This window comes from Clarias gariepinus, chromosome 7, assembly GCF_024256425.1.
Source record: "Clarias gariepinus isolate MV-2021 ecotype Netherlands chromosome 7, CGAR_prim_01v2, whole genome shotgun sequence".
Lineage (NCBI taxonomy): Eukaryota > Metazoa > Chordata > Actinopteri > Siluriformes > Clariidae > Clarias > Clarias gariepinus.
This window is the reverse complement of record NC_071106.1, coordinates 30,176,718-30,182,717: the sequence shown is the minus strand read 5'-3', so window position 1 is coordinate 30,182,717 and position 6,000 is coordinate 30,176,718.

Here is a 6,000-nt window from a genome sequence, read left to right as displayed (position 1 = left end):
AATAAATAAATGTATTTATTTTTAACAACAGTTAAACTATGGCGGCACAGTGGTGTAGTGATTAGCACTGACGCCTTGCACCTCCAGGGCTAAGGTTCGATTCCCGTCTCTGTGTGCATGGAATTTGCATGTTCTCCCCGTCATGGGTGGGTTTCCTCTCGGTACTCCAGTTTCCTCCCACAGTCCGAAGACATGCAGATTAGGCTAATTGGTATTCCCAAATTGCCCGTATTGTGTAAATGAGTGTGTGTGTATGAGTGTGTGCCCTGCGATGGATTGGCACCTTGTCCAGGGTGTACCCCACTAAAAAACGTGAACCCTGTGTAAGCCCTGGGGTCCAGGTTCGATTCCCGTCTCTGTGTGCATGGAGTTGGCATGCTCTGCCCGTGCTTGGTTGGTTTTCTTCCGGACACTCCAGTTTCTTCCAGCAGACCAAAGACATGCAGATTAGGCTTCTCACCTGTTGGCATGAGACAGGGCTGATGGTAATAAACAAGGTTTGAAGGTGGTCAGCAAAGAAGCCACTTCTCTTCAGGAGAAACATTACATTTACATTTACATTTACATTTAGGCATTTGGCAGACGCTCTTATCCAGAGCGACTTACAAAAAGTGCTTTAATGTTTACAACATTGCATACATACTTACACTGGGTTAACTAGGTTTATAACTAAGTACTATTAGTCCAACACATCTGAAGAGTTTTTTTTTTTTTTTTTTCCCCGGGGGGGTTAGTCCAAGTACTGGAGAAACAGATGAGTCTTGAGTCGTCGTTTAAAGATAGTCAAAGTCTCTGATGTACGGACATCTAGAGGAACATTAGAAACAGTCTGATATTCTGTTAAAGGTACAGGGACTGTAGTAAAGTCATTTTCTCTGATGAATCTTCTTTCCAATTGTTTGAGGCAACCGAGAAAAAAAAGGTTGACTGGAGAACAAAAGCTAAGCACTACCCCCAGGCCTGTGTCATGCCAACAGTAGAGCATCCTGGGACCATTCATGTGTGGTTGTGCTTATCAGGCAAGGGAGTGGGCTCACTCACAATTTTGCCTAAGAACACAGCCATGAATGAAGAATGGTACAAAATTGTGACACAGTGCTGTGAAATTGGTTGACCCTGGATTTTTTTTTTTTTTGCCTATTTGTCACACTTAAATAAATGTGATTAAACTAATATTAATATTACACAAAATACAAAATGAAGTTTTTAAATGATTATTTTAGTTATTAAGGGAAAAATATGTCCAAATCACAAATATTTTTCTACAGCACTACTGTATGTGTGTATATGCAGGGACTTGCACAGACATTTTGATGGGCAGGGGCTCGAGTGGAAAAAAGGGCACTTCTGATATTTACGACCTCCCAACCACAAAGCTGCCACTGTTGGACCTTAACCCTCAACTGCTCAGATATATAATGAGATAAAAATGTAAGTCGTTCTGAATAAGGGCATCTGCCAAATACCTAGATGTAGTTGTGCACATATATATATATATATATATATATATATATATATATATATATATATGCACAACTATATATCATATATTTTTTTTAATTAAATATTAACACATTTTTTTAAGAGATGTCTGAAAAATAATCACTTCACATAGAGACCATGGTCTTTTTTAGCATTCACTAATTTTATCACAAGAACAGGAAACAACAAAGGAAACTAAACTAAACCACAGTGTGTGCTACACTGCTTTGCACGTCTGAGGGGGAGAGAAAGGCATCGGCACTCAACAGTCTCAACATTTCATGACCCGACCTGATATTTAGCTTTTTTAGTTGTTTGACTAACCGCACAATATGAGTATATTATTGTGCGCCTGTGATAAATATTCCCTACCCACAACACAATACCAATCAGAAATATCCGCCAGCAAAATCTGTGAAGATCAGTGTGAGTTCAGCTCTCACCTTGGAGTAAGTCCTTGAGAATGAAGCCTTCAGGGTCGTCTCAAACCTCCCAGAAAGCACTCACTGCACTACAGCACTTTGGGGCACTAGCCTCACAATGAGAGGTAGTCCTTTTATTGTGTATAAAATTAAAAGATATGAGCACAAGGACCTGTGTGCCAAAATCAGGAACAAACCCTAAGAACAACATCTAATTGCATCAGAACATCCTTATATACCCTGGTACACACTTGCCTTCCAGGACAAGATCACTTTATACCTTTTATAGTCAGCTCAGTAAGCAGAGATGAAATGCTTTTGACTATTTATTTTCGAAGTAGATTGACATGTTCTTCAGTGGTGTGTGTAACCACAGTCCTGACCCCTTACAGCACATTTGAGTTGTTGACTTTATCATCAATGCCCTTTGCCACGGTTTCCATCTTGAACAGTTACTCCTCTTTCCACAGCTGCCGCAGGGGTTGAGAGCTGAAGTGGAGGCCTTGCGAAACACTTTTAAAACTCCCCTTCTCCTGCCTAGCCTGCAACCCTACTTGCAACTCTATCAGTAGCATTTTCAGCTTGGGACATTACATCACCTACAGTTATCTGGGACATACGACAACTCATTGGCATTAGCATAATCCATAACTATTTTATATATATATATATATATATATATATATATATATATATATATATATATATAATTTTTTTTTCATTCTATAAAAAAGTTCCCAGAAAAACATTTTCCCCAGAGTAAGACAAAGGGCAGGTGATCAAAACCCCTTTGATGTCTTTTTGTGCATGTGCCTCTGTGTATGTGTGTGTATATTTTATATACAGTGTATATATATATATATATATATATATATATATATAATTATATGTGAGTTCATTGGAATGGGTCAACAAGCTGCTTTTTAGACCCAAATGCTTTTATGAAATCAAGCAACAACAAAAAAAAAAGACACCTAAGGGTAACCCTGGGCAACACTGACATCAGTGCTGTCGTCACTGAGCTAAACAATGAGAGCAAAGGCTTCTGGATCAAAGAAACAGCAAACACCATAGTCTACCAAAGGACAGCGATTTAAAGAAACAGTTTGGCTAAAGTTTATTCCCATTTACTTTGGATTTAAACGTAGTCAAATGTTTAAGCAATGCTTCGTTTTTAAAACACGTGTTTCACTGAAGTTACAGAATAAACCAAGCTCATAAGCAAAGGAAAGTAACCCCAGCCTCATAATGGCTACTATTAGGGTTTTTTTTGTGTTTGTAGATGTCATTAATGTCATAATGTTAGAAACTAAATAAGCAAATCCGTCTGATCGAACACACAGCTCTCAGTGGTTTGAACTGGGTATGTAATGATTTATACATGCAGTTTGCAATACAATTAAACTGTAGGCTTAGTAGGCTGTATGCTACGGCACTAGAGAGCTATATTAGCTATGTAGCTACAGTACAATAACTGATCCCTCCCAGGGACTCCTTTAACAATGCAACATGTGGAAATAGCTTGGAGCGAGGTCAGGACGGAGGATAGCCAGCTGAGTTCCTGTAATATGCAAGTGGTGTTGGTGAATGGATGAATGTACAGTTACCATGGACAGATGTTTCAAGGATCAGGTGTTTCACCCTGAGTGTTCACGGGAACGGGCTCTGAGACAGCTCGGCCATTCAAGCATGTGTGACCGCCTTTAACATTTTTGCTTTGCACCATTCAAATGTTTTACATTTAAGACTAAGTAGCCTCATTACCATCCTGTGATTAAAGTCTTACTTTATGTAAATGTCAAAATGTCAACCTTTACATCTTCATTCACAAGAAATTTCATCACAAGTCCCAGTTTGACTTAAACTCAAAATCCCAATGGTCCACCTAGGCATAGGCAAGTATTCAAGACTAACAAGTAAATGATGAAATGATGAAAAAAACTGAGCACAAATTTATAATCCCTGATTCTCTACAAATGGCTATAGTAATTCACTAAGCTTTTCTGCTAATTTAAAGAAAGCTAGAACCCCCCGAACCCACTCCCCCCACTCCCCACATATCACAGTTAGGAAGCTGGGGTCAGAGCACAGAGTCAGCCAGGATATGATGCCCCTGGAGCAGATGGGGTTGAGGGCTCAACAAAACCTTGCATCAGTATCGCAGCACCTTAACTGTTTAAGCCGCCACTGCTCCAAACCTTACTGGTCTGTGTCCTTGGTGGGTTTTCTAATAAAGTCCAAAGCTTTTTTTTTCTTTCAAAATTGCCTGTAGAGAAATTTTGTGAGGGGGTGTGCTTGAGCTTGTAATGTTTTGGCACCTAATCTATGGTATACCCCGCATTGTGAAACCAAATTCTCTAGAATTGGGTCCAGGCCCCACACAAAACTACATGTGAATAAGCGGTGTGGGTCACAGATTTACAGTTAATGTTTATTAAGGTACAATAACATGGAAGACTAAACTTAAGTGACTAGCATATTTAACAAGCTAATTTACAAAACTAGTTAGTTTAAACATAACTTTTTCCTTTAAGGATGATTTATGCTTCTGTGTCAAAACTACGCCATAAGTCTCACATAGCCGCGTACCCTATGGAGTAGCCAGAAGTGCAGCTCATCAAAAATGTAACTAGACACAACAACCCCTTTCCTGTTTTTTTTTTTTTTGTTTTTTTTAGGTATTTCTGGCTACTTTCTCTACTCCTTCATTTTTTAATCGAGCTGAAATCCGAGACCATGGACCAAATTGAGGAGGGACTAATTGACTAATTAATGACTAATTAAATATTTTCTACACTGCAGTAATTTAAATAAAGCAACTTTACTGTTCATAATCTATTAGTTTAAAGACTAACAAGAGCCATTTTATATTTGCCACTGTTTGTAGTACAAAAAAAAATTAAAAATTTACATAGAGTGGCGAAGACCCTTAGCACAGTGGCATAGGAACCCCATGGCCAGCTAGTGGCTAGAAGGTGTAATTGCAACATGAAACAAACACTTCAAAGCACAAGCACTGTACATAAATAAATGCTTAAAACTCCATAGGTCACTAGTGTAGCCTAGGCAGAGTTTGTAGTTTTAGTTGTAGTTTTGATGCAGAACTATAAATCAGCCTTTAGTTTTTTGAGGTTGGATTTTTACATCAAAAGCAGTGGGACACCTCATCCTTTATGAAAATAAGTAGTTCAGTAATACTCATTAGCACACATTAAAGGTATATCTTAAAGTACACTTATAAGTAACGTATATAAGTTTTTAATACGTTTGTGATCTTGGTTGACTGAAAACCTCATTTTAAAGCTGTAATGAGGTGCGCTTGCTTACAGGATTCCAGTGTAACCCCTGGTCAAAAACGTCGCTCACCGTCGTTTTGGAGCAAAATCCTTATCTCACCTGACCCTCACTAAATTTCACATACCGCACTCTTTCATGGCCCCACTCATCCCTCCATACTCTACTGTATATATTTATATCCTGTCAGCCTACTGTACTTCCTCTTAGCACTGACACATGCAGAGTGGCTCAGTTCCCATCCTGCCATCCTTCCTTTTCTCCTCCAGTTTTGCTGCCATCATTCGTCCTTGTCAGTTTGTGACTTTAGCTTCCCCACAGCATCCTGGCAAACCCTTAACACCAACTCAGCAGGATTTCTAGTGCCTCAGAATTAATCAACCAGAGAACAAGAACAGAGCGAGAGAAAGGGGAGGAGGAAGAGGGCTCTCATCATTGCAGTGCCACAGCATGCTACAACATAAACCGCATGATGAGAGTTGCGGTATTAACGTTTAACACAGATGTAAATGGGGTGTTGACGGATGTAAGGCTTGTATAGTTATCCACATAAATGGAGCATGTCCTAAACAATACATTTAAGGAAATTGGTCCGGGAAACAAGGTCATATAATTTTATACTAAACCTACACTACATGTAGTCAGTTATATAAAAAAATTAATTCTTCTTTTTGTGATGTCTAATCATACGTCAGATCACCGCAGTTTGTAATTACACAACAACATGCTGTTACGTTCGCTCCACACTGCACATCCTTATAGGGAATGCCATGGTTAAGAATATATGTCAAACGATTTACAG